This window comes from Lithobates pipiens, unplaced genomic scaffold, assembly GCF_037356315.1.
Source record: "Lithobates pipiens isolate NorthernLeopardFrog02 unplaced genomic scaffold, aLitPip1_a1.2 Scaffold_25, whole genome shotgun sequence".
NCBI lineage: Eukaryota > Metazoa > Chordata > Amphibia > Anura > Ranidae > Lithobates > Lithobates pipiens.
Window position 1 is genome coordinate 104,770,833 of NW_027507787.1, and position 14,984 is coordinate 104,785,816.

General features: G+C 47.4%; 5 pseudogenes; all 5 read left to right on the forward strand.

The window, feature by feature from the left end:
- Positions 1-8,236: 8,236 nt before the first annotated feature.
- LOC143931714 (5S ribosomal RNA) lies at positions 8,237-8,355 on the forward strand (annotated as a pseudogene).
- Positions 8,356-9,116: 761 nt separating this feature from the next.
- LOC143931729 (5S ribosomal RNA) lies at positions 9,117-9,235 on the forward strand (annotated as a pseudogene).
- A 519-nt stretch (positions 9,236-9,754) lies between these two features.
- On the forward strand, positions 9,755-9,873 carry LOC143931643 (5S ribosomal RNA; annotated as a pseudogene).
- Positions 9,874-9,983: 110 nt separating this feature from the next.
- LOC143932175 (5S ribosomal RNA) lies at positions 9,984-10,102 on the forward strand (annotated as a pseudogene).
- Positions 10,103-10,199: 97 nt separating this feature from the next.
- Positions 10,200-10,318, forward strand: LOC143931578 (5S ribosomal RNA; annotated as a pseudogene).
- The last annotated feature ends 4,666 nt before the right edge of the window (positions 10,319-14,984 follow it).

Genomic DNA, 14,984 nt, shown 5'->3' on the forward strand with positions numbered 1-14,984 from the left:
TTCAACTTAGGGAACACAACGGGAGGAAATGGAGAATGCCAAGACAGCAAGTTTAATTTGTCCATTGTCGTATTAAATGGAAGCTTCTATCCCAGTAATTCCAGCACACACCAGACATTATCTGACTTCCTCACTAACATTGTGGATAATAATGTTAGGTGGTTAGTATCCAACTTATCCCTCTATGGATACACCTCTCATTATAGAAATGATATCAGTTCAAGATCAGTAGCTCTAGGAAACAATATATACATCTGTTGTGAGGATAAATGTTATACTTGGATACCTAGAAGAGCTCAGGGATGGTGCTACCTCGCAAGTTTAGTACCAGTAATGGGAGTAGTAGGTGATGAACGAGGTGATCACCTATTAGAAGCTAGCATGCATCCTAGATATCCCCTCAGGTATCGTAGTAAAAGAGAAATATTCCTGAAGAAGGACATGGCATGGGCTTGGTTCCCGTCCTGGACAGGATGGGGTATAGACTTAATGAAAAGACTAAATAACTATACAGGAATTATTAATGATGTTTTGGAGAAAAACTCTGATGACATTACTAAGTTAAATCTGGAGACCAGAGCCATCAGACAACAATTAGAATTACATGAATTAGCAATTGAAAGTATGAGTGCAGCACTGACAGGACTCTGTGAAACTACTGAGGACTATGAGTGCTGTACTTGGATACATAACACCAGCATTGAGGTACCTGACTATTATGACATCATTGCACAACACCGTACGGAAGTAAAGAATTTACAAGAGAAGGCCCGAAATATTGGTCGCGACTGGGATCCGTTTGGTGGAACTTTTAGTTTCTCAGGGTTATTCTCTTGGGTTAAGAAGGCAGCAATGACGATTATAGTGGTGCTCTTATTCGTATTTTTCTTTTATGCATGCTTTAAGTTGTTCATGTGCTTTTGCAAGAAAGCCAAGGTAAATGATGCGGAAAAGATGGAACTTTTGTGAAGATAGGTAGATTTAGATCCTTGACATCACCCATCTGTCAGAAAAGCCACTCTTCCTGAATTTTAGATGTTGGTACTGTCCAGGGGGATGGGTGTATACCCCTCTGACAACTCGCGGTCAGGGAGAGTACTCTAGATATAGGCCGACTAGAACTTGTTCAGGTGGACCCAGGGCAAGAGGGAGGGGTGATGTCAAAGGGGGAAATGTAAGGATTAAGGGGTGTCTAAACAAAATATGGTTGACCGTATGTCTTACTAAATACTTGTATTTCTCTATCCTTCTCTGTGAAATAAGGACTCGTCATCTTTAGTCACGTACGCATAAGGAGAGGCCGCATCAGCCCTAAAAAGCAGTCTACACCCAGAAGATTGTCTTATCAGCTGATAACACCCGGAGAATTGTCTTTCCTTTGCAAAAATGTTGTTTTTTTACATTTGCTGATGTTTGCTCTTTTCTGTCTATAAAAGAGAAGTAATAAAGAGCTCAGAGTCAGAGTCAGAGTTACGACGGACTTCTGAGCAGAAATACTGAATACCTCCGTGTCTCTTTGCTTAGATAAGAACTCTAACTAACAATTGGGAAACGGTAACATAACCTGACAAATAGGTGACTTGTTGAGGTCACACCTAACATACCCATTGAAATCAATAAGGCAGTGCAGCTATACTGCCGGCAAAGCTCCGTTGCAGCGGTGCTTTGTGGGCGGTTTTAACCCTTTTTTGGCTGCTAGCGGGGGTTAAAACTGCAGCACTAGTGGCCGCATACCGTCGCTAAAACGACGGTAAAGCCCCGCTAAAAATAGCAGCACTTTACCGCCGACGCCAGCACCGCCCTAGTGTTAAAAAAGTCCATGAATATAGGTTCCCATACAAGAGTTCTTCAACATCAAAACATGAACTGGAGAAAATGCTAGCCAACCTGGCTATGCTTCCATAGTCCTGCTGCTATGCATACCAGTCCCTCAGACCAGCGGCTGTTCAGACTCGCTTAGCCTTGAAGATTGCTGCACCTTGCTGCACAGTAGAGCTGCACAATTATTCGTTCAAAAATTGTGATCTTGATTCAACCCCCCCTCCCGATCTCTATGCGCATTTCCCTGATTCATTCCCGTAACAAGTGCAGAAAGTTCTCTGCTCACTCAGCTGTCAAAAAAACAGGTAGCTTGCCACATTTTTCACAAAATTGTCAGCGCTGGGAGATAACTATAAACATCGTAACATTTAGTACTTTTAGAGATGAAAGGGATGAACTTTGTGTAAATGAGGTCAGTTTAACCACTTAAAGATTAAACCTTTTTCTGACACTTGTTGCTTACAAGGTAAAATCAGTATTTTTTGCTAGAAAATTACTTAGAACTTCCAAACATTACATATATTTTTTTAACAGAGCCTAGACAATAAAATGGCGGTTGTTGCAATATTTTATGTCACATTGTATTTGTGCAGGGGTCTTTCAAGCACAGTTTTTTGGGAAAAAATACACTTCAACAAATAAAAAATAAATAAAAAAACAGTGACGTTAGCCCGATTTTTTTATATATTGTAAAAGATGATGTTACGCAGCGAGAATCGTGATCTTTATTTTAAGCAAAAAAAAATCATGATTCTCATTTTAGCCAGAATCGTTCAGCTTTACTGCACAGATACACACTCTGCCCTCTTGATAGGAGCCCACCTGACTCCTGGGATGAGAACTCAAGGCTGCAAGTTTCCAGCAAAACCCAGACACAGGATTGAAGGTTAGCAGCCATCACCGAAAATCATGCTAGGTCTTATTTTCGGGGAAACAGGGTATGTGGGTTATATCGACATATCAGGTGCTGGACACTGGCACGCCCCTTAAGGCGTGAACTTCCCCCATGTAACCCCTCCCATTATTGGGAGTCCTCAGTTTTGTAGCCAAGCAATCAAAGTGTATAAGAAGAAGAAGGGAGGGACCTCTGTGTCCCCTGATGTACATCAAAGAAAAGGATTTTACAGGTAAGCTGTTTTAAAAATCCTATTTTCTTTTCTTACATCAGGGGACACAGAGCCATAGTAATAACTATGTGGGATGTCCCATAGCAATGGCAACTGAAGGGGGGAGACAGAATCAAGGAAACAGCAGGCCAGAGGACTCATACTGCAGTCTGCAGTGTATACTGTGCCCAAAGGCAATATCCTCATGACCTTTAATATCGATTTGAAAAAAACAGATAAACGTCTGAACCAAAGACCAAGTTGCGGTCTTACAGATCTTAGCCATAGAGGCCTAATAATGCACCACCCAAGAGGCACTAATCGCCCTGGATGAATGTGCTCTTAATATGAGAAGGAAGAATTTTCTTCTTTAAGCTGAAGCTTGATCAATCACTTGACAAATCCATTTGGAAAATAGTGGCTATGGATGCTGCCTGTCCATATCTTGGACCCTCTGGCTGTACAAACAAAACCTGTGTTTTGCGAATCTGAGCGGTCGCCTTTAAATAGATTCTGATCGCTCTTACTACATCAAGTGACTGTAGTGCTTTCTCTTCCCCAGATTAAGGCTTCTGGGGAGAAAAAAGGAAGAATAATATCTTGGTTTAAATGAAAACCTGTTACCACCTTTGGTAAGAATTCAGGATGAGGACATCAAACCACCTCATCCTTATGCATGATGAAATATGGCTCTTACAAGACAGAGTCGTTAGTTCCAATACTCTTCTAGTAGAAGAAATGGCAAGCAAAAAAAGATTATCTTACTTGTCAAAGAACCAAGAGAATTTCTCGTAAGGTTCAAACGGCTGATTTAACAAAGCCGACAAGACCAATTTTAAATCCTAAGTATTTAGAGGTGCCTTGATATGGGGGATAAACTGTGTTACCCCCTGAATAAGCTACGCACCAAGAGTAGGAAGCAACAGGCCGTAGGAAAAGACATTGACATGGCCTGGATCTGGCTCTTGATAAAAGTCAAGGCCAGCTTCATTTCAGATCACATAGGCAGGAATCCTGCCTATTGACATACTTCCTGGGGTGCCAACTCCTGGATCCATACCAAGAAACCTATGCCTTCCAGATTCTATAGTAAGTAATTGTGGAAGCCGGCTTCCTGGCATTAGTCAAAGTAGACACTACTGAAGGAAATCACCCACGATCTTTTATAGAGTCTTATCTTTATCTTTTTATATACTCCTTATCCATAAAGTTGGATGAAATACCGGACCTTGTGCAAGAAAGGTCTGGCTATAATGGCAGAGTCCAAAGGACTCCTACTGCCATCTTTATGATCTTGAAAAATTAAGATCTTCTGGGACCTGGCTGGGGTCACCAGAATCGCCTCTTCTTGTTCCTGCTTAATCCTGCGGACAAGGCGCGGAAGTAGCAGAACTGGAGGAAAAGCATAGATCAGTGAAAACTGATCCCCTGGGAAGACTAATGCGTCTGTTCCTCCTGCTAGCGGACCCCTTGTTTGACATAAAGTTGTCGACCTTCTTTTTTTTTTTATCCAGAAAAAAAACTAGTATCCAGCCACGGCCCCCATAGTTTTTCAAATTTATCAGGGCAACCTCTATGCTGATAGACAATTTTGTCTATTCTCAGCGTATTACTAACAGTGGTGGTCCACTACCGGACCGATGGAGTCCGATTTCCAGTGGAGCATTATCAACTTGCGGGCAATAAAGAGCGCCCTGGTCAGAGCCTCTCTAGTATGCCATTCCCAGTCCAACTCATCCAGCAAGTTCAGAATGCAACACCGAGGATCCCAGGGGACTGACACCCGAAACACCGTGCTCAGGGTGCCCCTCACCCCCCTCCAATAGACATGAAGTTTGGGGCATCGCCACAGCATGTGTAGTAAGTCACCGTGATCCCTTTTTACATCTGGTACACACCGGTGTCGGTGTAAGGCCCATAGAGTGTAGCCTACGGGGAGTATAGTAAATTCTCAGTATGGTGTACAGTTGGGTAAGTCTATGCGTCACATTCAGCGAGCAGATTGCCACCGATTGCAACACCTCTTCCCACTGCTCATCTTCCAGGGGTCCCACATCTAATTCCCATTTCCTTTTAACCGCAGGGGGTGTTTCAACAAGAACCTGCTTAAAAGGGTAGCATAGCTCTGCGAGATAAATCCTTTTGCGTTGGCAGCTGATTTAAGCTGGGACACAAGAGGCAATCCCTCCAGCTGCCAGTCCGAAACCTTTGATTGGGCCAGAAAGGCGTGCCTAAGTTGCATATAATAAAAGTACATATGTGCCGGGAGTTGATATCTCGCTCTCAGAGTATCAAAGGATAACAGTTGACCATTACTGATTATCTGCGTTAGATAAAACACTCCCCTCCTCTGCCACCTTTCCTTATGCTGCAGCTTTGCTAATTCAGGATATGACTCTTTAGCCCAGATAGGGCTGTATTCACTAATACTCGTAGCTCCCTGCAAATATTTGGTTTTGTTCCATACTTTCTGTATTAAGTTATATGTGGGGAAACTTTTTTGGGGGGGTTTGCCGAAGGCCTGAGCCTCCAGGGCAGTCTGAACAGATCCCCCGCCCACCGTGTACAACATGATGGCCTCAGAAGCGCTAGGGACTCTGCCAGTGGGGTCACTCTCAGGGGCCATAGTGCCTATTAAATGTTGTAGTTGAGAGGCTAAATAGTACAGCCAGGGGTTCGGCAGCGCAAGCCCCCCGTCCCACTTTGGGTGTTGGAGATGCTCTAATTTAATCCTAGGGGGTCGGCCTTTCCATATTAGCTCACGAAAGATGGAGTTCACTATCCTAAAAGTCTTCAGCGGGATCACCACAGGAGAGTTGTGCAACATGTATAACAGTTGGGGCATTAGGATCATTTTAATAAGGTTCACCTTGCCTGCAGCCAACATACACAGCAAATTCCAAGTCTTAGTCCTGGAGCGAAACCTGGTCAGCAGCGGTGCAATGTTTAACGCAACATAGTCTCTGATTTGCGGTGTCACCTGTATCCCCAGATATTTAAACTGGAGGGCGTTAGGGATCTCTCCCACTTGTCCCCCCTGCTGTGGTTGTGGCTCATCTATAGGCATAAGTGCGGATTTGGACCAGTTTATCCTAAGACCAGAGAACTCCCCAAAGCGGGTCACTGTATCTAATGTGTTATCCAGAGACTGTGCTGAGTCCCCCAGCAAAATCATAGTATCATCTGCATAAAGCATCACCTTTTCCTGTCTATCCCCATAGCAGAAAACTGTGATGCCTCTGTGCTCCCTGATCCTAATGGCCAGTGGTTCTATTGCCAGGGCAAACAGCAGGGGAGATAAAGGGCCTCGACCAAGACAGAATGACAAAGATAGCCTACCGGCCTCCCTAATCATTTGTAGATAGTGAAATCCTAAACTCAGAAGACCACACCAGAAGCAGACCCCCAAAGGCACCAGAAGCAGACCCCCCTAAAAGCACCAGAAGACCGAAACAGAAGCAGACCCCCAAAGAAGGCACCAGAAGACCGAAAAAGAAGCAGACCCCTAAAGGCACCAGAAGACCACACCAGAAGCAGACCCCCAAAGGCACCAGAAGACCGCTCCAGAAGCAGACCCCCCAAAGGCACCAGAAGCAGACCCCCAAAGGCACCAGAAGCAGACCTCCAAAGGCACCAGACACCTGATGGAGGGGGGAGGAGCTGCTGACTAGGTGAGCTCCATGAGGTCGGCATGCTGACACGCTGGTGTAGGAAGCTGCTGCTGCTGCTGGTGCCTGTGCTGTGGCATAAAGAGATTATGGAGCCTACATATTAATATCTGCACAGAAGTTAAGCTACGTTATGGAGACTCTGAGCCGCATATGAAATCTCCCTGGAAGGACTCACTCAGGGATTGCTAACACAGCAAATTTCCAAGCTGCATAAGGGATATCCCTTTCACCCCCTCACCTGTGGCTAAGTGGATGGAGTGCCTGGCGTGATCACTGTGAGGAGGTGGAGAGCCCGTGGAACGCCGTTCTTTGGAGCCGTACGTCCGGTGGATTGGAGGACCCCGTGGAGTGCCGGTCCCTGCGCCGCCAGATCTGAAGCTGAGAGAGGCTGGGGGAGGGAGTGGATCCGAACGCCGGTCCGTGTCTAAGGCTTGAGAGACGGAGCCGACAGATGTGATCCTCCCTTCGGAAGCCTCGGAAGTGTCACAGAGGAGTCGGGCAGAGGACGGCAGAGATCGGGAGATCCCGGAAAGATTTCGGGGAACCTCGGGAGAGCTCGTGAACCTCCGAGGGGGTACGAAAAAGAACAGAGCTGGATGGTGAAAGGATGGTGAAAGGTGACAGGAGAAAGTAAAGCTGAACAAGCAAAATATGATGCTGACCACCACTCTATGGACACTGTTCAAGGTTAGTAAGGAAATAAAGTAAAAAGAAGTAAATAAAGTAAAAAAGTAAAAGGAGAAGCAATCTTGAACAAGGCGATACCGCTGAAAGCTCAGGGGGGGGGGGGGGGGGGCGCTTTTCTCTTTGAAGCCTAAAAAGCACAGCTAACAGCGTTGGGTGTTGGGAGGGAGGGGATGTAGGGGGGTATAATGGTAATGGGTAAAAGGAAGTAAGTCGAAAAGGCAAGAAAGAGTCACTAAATTGTATGGATGTATTATATTTGATATGTCACAGGCCTTAATAGTAATAATGAATTTGTTAACAAGATTATTAAATATACACATTGGGGTTGGTTATGTTAATTTAGGGTTAATAAAACACTATTGATATGGGAGGTTAATATATAGTTTGGATATGTTAGATATGTAGTGGTATATCTAACCTTAATTAAACACTTAACAAGTCAACGGCAAAAAAAAAAAAAAGAAGCCTATGCCACATGGTATTCCCAGGCAGTCTCCCATCCAGGTACTAGCCAGGCCTGACCCTGCTTAGCCTCCGAGATTAGGCCATTTGACCTGACCATCCGCACCAACTCTTATGGAGTTGATCTTTGCCCGAGGCAAGAGCACCTTTTTCGTGGGCTCTGTCTACGATCAGACCCAAGTACTCCAGCTTTTTTAGCAGTGTTAAGGAAGATTTCTCTAGGTTTAGAATCCGAACTCTTCAGATGGTTGTAGTGCGTATGCTTTGCTCTAAATGAGCCAACTGATTAGTAACAGATTGTCTAGGTATGCTACGACTTATGCCATGTGCCCTTAATCTGGCTAGAGGTGGACCCAGCACTTTAGTGAACACCTGGGGTGCTGTGGCTAGCCCAAAGGGCAGGGCTACGAACTGGAAATGCTGCTGTTCCAACTCAAACCGCAGAACTCTTGATGAGTGTCAAGAGGGTTGAAGTTTCATAAAGAGCTTGCCTACGGCCACATCACCCTGAAAGCGAACCATCTCATCTGATCTCGGAGACTAAGCAGTGGCGGGCCTGGTTAGTACTTGGATGGGAGACCACCTGGGAATATCAGGTGCTATAGGCTTCTTTTTTTTTTTTTTTTTTTTTTTTTTTTTGGCATTGACTTGTTTTTTTCCCTTGTTTCTCAAGGTGACCATCTTGGCGTTTGTCAAAAAGGGTTGAGGATACCCAAAGGGATTGCCTACAGCCATATCACCGTGAAAGCGCCCAATCTCATCTGATCTTGGAGGCTAAGCATGGTCAGGCCTAGTGGCCATCTTTGCGTTTGTCAAGAGGGATGAGGGTGCCCATAGAGATTGCCCATGGGTAGGGTCGGGCCTGGTAAGTACCTGGATGGGAGACCACCTAGGAATAGGCTTCCTTTTTTTTTTCATTTGGGGCGTTGACTTGTTTTTTCCCTTGTTTCCCAAAGTGTATTTTGGCATTTGTCAAGGGGGTTGACGGTGCCCAAAAAGATTGGCTACGGCCACATCACCTTGAAAAGCGCCCCATCTTGTCTCACCTCGGAGGCTAAGCAGGGGCTGAGCCTGGTTAATACCTGGATGGCCAGGTGCCGTAGGCTTATTTATTTTTTTGCGTTTACTTGTTTTTTTCCCTTGTTTCCCAAGGTGACTATATTGGCGTTTGTCAAGATGGTTGAGGGTGTCCGAAGAAATTGCCTATGGCCACATTGCCCTGAAAGTGACTAATCTCGGAGGCTAAGCATGATCAGGCCTGGTTAGTACCTGGATGAGAGACTGCCTGGGAATACCAGGTGCCATAGGCTTCTCTTTTTTTCTTTTTTGGGCTTTTTTTTCAAGAGGGTTCAGGGTGCCCAAAGCAATTGCCTACAGCCACATCTCCCTGAAAGCAACTGATCTCATCTGATCTCTGATGCTTAGAAGGGTTGGGCCTGGTTAGAACCTGGATGGGAGACCCCCTAGGAATACCAAGTGCTGTAGGTTTCTTTTTTTTTTGTTGTTGACTTGTTTTTTTCCGTTGTTTCCCAAGGTGACCATCTTGGCGTTTGTCAAGAGGGTTGAGGGTGCCGAAAGAGATTGCCTATGGCCACATCACCCTGAAAGCTCCTGATCTTGTCTGATCCCGGAGGTTGAGCAGCATTTGGCCTGGTTAGTAACAAATGGGAGACCTCCTGGGAATACCCAGTGCCACGGGCTTCTTTTTTTCTTTTTTTTTTGGCGTTGACTTGTTTCCCAAGGTGATTATCTTGGCGTTTGTCAAGACGGTTGAGGGCGCCCAAAGAAATTTCCTATGGCCAAAACACTTTGAAAGCGACCAATCTCGTCTAATCTCAGAGGATAAGCAGGGTCAGACCTGGTTAGTACCTGGATGGGAGACTGCCTGGGAATACCAGGTGGCATAGACTTTTTTTTTTTTTTGGGTGTTGACTTGTTATTTTCCCTTGTTTACTAAGGTGACCATCTTTGCGTTTTTTATGAGGGTTGAGAGTGCCCAAAGCAATTGAATACGGCCATATCTCCCTGAAAGCAACAAATCTCATCTGATCTCGGAGGCTTAGCAGGGTCGCGCCTGGTTAGAACCTGGATGGGAGACCCCCTGGGAATACCAGGTGCCGTAGGCTTTTTTTTTTATATGTTGTTGGCGTTGAAGACCTGTTTTAATTTTTTTGCTTGTTTGCAGAGGTGACCATCTTGCCGTTTGTCAAGAGGGTTTAGAGTGGCCAGCACGATGGTCTACGGCTACATCACCCTGAATGCGCCTGATCTCCTCTGATCTCGGATGTTAAGCAGGGTCGGGCCTGGTTAGTACCTGGATGGGAGACTGCCTGGGAATACCAGGTGGCATAGACTTTTTTTTTTTTTTGGGAGTTGACTTGTTAATTTCCCTTGTTTACCAAGGTGACCATCTTGGGATTTTTCAAGAGGGTTGAGAGTCCCCAAAGCGATTGCCTACGGCCACATCTCCCTGAAAGCAACCAATCTCATCTGATCTTGGAGGCTTAGCAGAGTTGGGCCTGGTTAAAACCTGGATGGGAGACCCCCTGGGAATACCAAGTGCCGTAGGTTTCTTTTTTTTTTTTTTGATGTTGACTTGTTTTTTTTTCAATTAAGGTGACCATCTTGGCGTTTGTCAAGAGGGTTGAGGGTGCCGAAAGAGATTGCCTACGGCCATATCACCGTGAAAGCGCCCAATCTCGTCTGATCTCGGAGGCTAAGCAGGGTCGGGCTTAGTGACCATCTTTGCATTTGTCAAGAGGGATGAGGGTGCCCAAAGAGATTGCCTATGGGCAGGGTAGGGCCTGGTTAGTACCTGAATGGGAAACCGCCTGGTAATACAAGGTGATGTAGGCTTCTCTTTTTGGGGGGGGGGCGTTGACTTATTTTTTTCCCTTGTTTCCCAAGGTTATTATCTTGGCGTTTGTCAAGACGGTTGAGGGCACCCAAAGAGATTTCCTATGGCCACATCACCTTGAAAGCGACCAATCTCTTCTAATCTCGGAGGCTAAGCAGGCTTAGGCCTGGTTAGTACCTGGATGGGAGACTGCCTGGGAATACCAGGTAGCATAGGCTTCTTTTATTTTTTTTTGCCGTTGACTTATTTTTCCTTGTTTTCCATGGTGACTATCTTGGCATTTGTGAAGGAGGTTTAGGGTGCCCAAAGAGATTGTCTTTGGCCTCATCACCCTGAAAGCTCAAAATCTCGTCTTATCTTGGAGGCTAAGCAGGGTCGGGCCTGATTAGCATCTGGAGGGGAGACCGCCTGGGAATACCAGGAGCTGCAGTCTTCTTTTTCTTTTTTTTTTTGCGTCGACTTGTTTTTTTCCCTTGTTTCCCAAGGTGACCATCTTGAGGTTTGTCAAGAGGGTTGACGGTGCCCAAAGAGATTGCCTATGGCCACATCACCCTCAAAGCCCTAATCTCGGAGGCTAAACAGGGTCAGGCCTGGTCAGTACCTGGATGGGAGACCGCCTGAGAATAGCATGTGCCATAGGCATCTTTTTTTTTTTGCCGTTAACTTGTTTTTTTTTTCCCTTGTTTCCCAAGATGACCATCTTGTCGTTTGTCAAGAGGGTGGAGTGTGCCCAAAGAGATTGCCTACAGCCACATCACCCTGAAAGCACCTGATCTTGGAGGCTAAGCAGAGTCGGGCCTGGTTAGTACCTGCATTAGTTGACCTGTTTTTTATTTCTGGTTTCCGAAGATGACCTTCTTGGCATTTCTCAAGAGGGTTTTGGGTGCCAGAAGAGATTGCCTATGGCCACTCCACTCTGAAAGCACCCGATCTCATCTGGTCTTGAAGACTAAGCAGAGATGGGCCTGCTTAGTACCTGGATGGGAGACCGCCTTTTTTTGTGGTTCCCCAAGGTGACCATCTTGGCATTTCTCAAGAGGGTATTCCCAGGCGGTCTCCCATCTAGGTACTAACCAGGCCCGTCCCTGCTTAGTATCAGATGCTTTCAGGGTGATGTTGCCATAGGCACTCACTTTTGGCACCCTCAACCCTCTTGACAAACACCAAGATGGTCACCTTGGGAAACAAGGGAAAAAAAGAAGTCAACTATGCCATATTAGCACCTCAAGAAATGAGATAGGCAGTCATAAACTAAAAGATGCGTAAATTCCAGAAAATGTACCATCGTTTTCAGACGCTATAACATTTGCGCAAACCAATAAATATACACTTATTAACATTACCAAAGACATGTGGCTGAATACATTTTGACCTAAAAGTATAAAATTGAGTTTATTGGATTTTTCTTATAACAAAAAGCAGAAAATATAATTTTCTTTCAATATTTTTTAGATTTTTCCGTTTATATCGCAAAAAAAAAAAAAAAAAAAAAAAAAATTGCAGAGGCAATCAAATACCTTCAAAAAAAAAAAACCTCTCTATTTGTGGGGAAAAAAGGATGAACTACGTGACCCACACTGACCTACCTGACATACATACACTGACCTACCTGACACACACTGACCTGGTCCCTGACATACAAACTCTGATTGACCTACCTGACCAGGAGGAGATAGACTTCATGTGTTCAGGTACTACAGCAGCAGCTCATCCGTGGTGCTGGTGTGCAAGGCAGCCAGAGGAGAAGAGGAGAGCCGCCCGTCCAAGTGGGTATTGATGTGGTGCGGCCGCCGCATTGTCATTTCTGCCTTCTTCCTGCTCCAGCACAGCAAGCTGGGAGAGGACTAAGATTGCAGGAGTGTAGGCTAAGGGAGCCGCTGCGAATGCTGCTCAGGGTGGTGGCGTCATCCCTTTCTCTCCCTCCTGGGCTCTACACTCCACGCTACCATAACAGCTGCGGGACAATCCAGACCAGAAGTCGTAGGCCAGGCCCCACGAGCACTAGCGCGGAGGAGGAGGAAGTGCAATCCTCCTCTGCTTTGAATGTTGGGCAGTGTGGGCACAGTGGGCAGTGACGTTAAGGGTTGCTAGCCGCCAGGCGGCTATAGCAATCAGTGACCAAGAGTAAAGTCGGGTGGAAGCGGGGCAGAGCTAAAGCTGGAGCTGGAGCCAACCATGGCTCAGTCTGCCCCTGTTCCCTGCATTCTGGACCGAGACTCTGGGCTACTGGTCCCAGACTACGGCCACCCCCTAAAGATGCCTCTGTTTGTTCCCAAAGTAGGGACGTACATCAGAGTGCAATGGTCGGCAAGTGGTTGAAGCGACGCAGTGCCGAATCGCAAAAAGTGCTCTGGTCTTTGGCCAGCCAAATGGTCCTGCTCTGAAGTGATTAAATGCCCACTCTCACACAGGGGGACACTCTCACACACATACAGGGACACTCACACACGGGGAGACACACACGGGGAGACACTCACGCAGGGGGACACTCTCACACACACACAAACACAGGGGGACACACACACACACAAACACAGGGGGACACACACACAGGGGGACACTCACACAAGGTGAAAACACTCACACAGGGGGACACACACACACACACACACACACAGGGGGACACACACACACACAGGGACACACACACACAGGGGAAGACACACACACAGTGGGAGACACACACAGGGGGACACACACACAGGGGGACACACCACACACAGGGGGAGAGACACACAGGTGAAGAAATACACACACAGGGGGAGACACACACACAGGGGAAGAAACATACACACACACGCAGGGGGAGACACACACACAGGGGGACACACACACTCACACCACACATGGGGACACGCACACTCACACGGGGGGCACACACAATCACATGGGGGGACACACACACTCACACGTACACACACACACACACACAGGGGGAGACACACACACACACACAAGGGGAGACACACACAAGGGGAGGCACACACACAGGGGACACACTCTCTCAAACAGGGGGACACACACACACACGGGGACACACACACTCCCACCACACACACAGGGGGATACACACTCACACACACACACAGGGGGACACACACACACAGGGGGACACACACTCACCACACAGGGGGACACTCTCACACACACATACAGGGACACACACACGGGGAGACACACACACACGGGGACACTCACACACACGGGGGACACACACACACGGGGGGACACACACAGGGACACACACATAGGGGGACATGACATACAAACTCTGATTGACCTACCTGACCAGGAGGAGATAGACTTCATGTGTTCAGGTACTACAGCAGCAGCTCATCCGTGGTGCTGGTGTGCAAGGCAGCCAGAGGAGAAGAGGAGAGCCGCCCGTCCAAGTGGGTATTGATGTGGTGTGGCCGCCGCATTGTTATTTCTGCCTTCTTCCTGCTCCAGCACAGCAAGCTGGGAGAGGACTAAGATTGCAGGAGTGTAGGCTAAGGGAGCCGCTGCGAATGCTGCTCAGGGTGGCGGCGTCATCCCTTTCTCTCCCTCCTGGGCTCTACACTCCACGCTACCATAACAGCTGCGGGACAATCCAGACCAGAAGTCGTAGGCCAGGCCCCACGAGCACTAGCGCGGAGGAGGAAGTGCAATCTTCCTCTGCTTTGAATGTTGGGCAGTGTGGGCACAGTGGGCAGTGACGTTAATGGTTGCTAGCCGCCAGGCGGCTATAGCAATCAGTGACCAAAAGTAAAGTCGGGTGGAAGCGGGGCAGAGCTAAAGCTGGAGCTGGAGCCAACCAAGGCTCAGTCTGCCCCTGTTCCCTGCATTCTGGACCGAGACTCTGGGCTACTGGTCCCAGACTACGGCCACCCCCTAAAGATGCCTCTGTTTGTTCCCAAAGTAGGGACGTACATCAGAGTGCAATGGTCGGCAAGTGGTTAAAGAGACGCAGTGCCGAATCGCAAAAAGTGCTCTGGTCTTTGGCCAGCCAAATGGTCCTGCGCTGAAGTGATTAAATGCCCAAAATGGTCCTTGGTGACTAAAAAAGGCACACTCCTGACCTTTGAATGCCAAAAAGGTCCTCGGTGACCAGGGGCGGACTGACAACTAATGGGGCCCCCAGGCAATAGAAGCTCATGGGGCCCCCTTGGGCACCACACCTGCACAGGGAGACACGGGGGGAGCACACAGGGGGAAACTGGAGGAAGAACGCACACGCACACACAGGGACACACACACACAGGGACACACACACACAGGGACACACACACACAGGGGGACACACTCACACACACACACACACACAGGGGGACACACTTACACACACAGGGGGAACCACTCACACACAGGGACACACTGACGCACACAGGGGGACACACA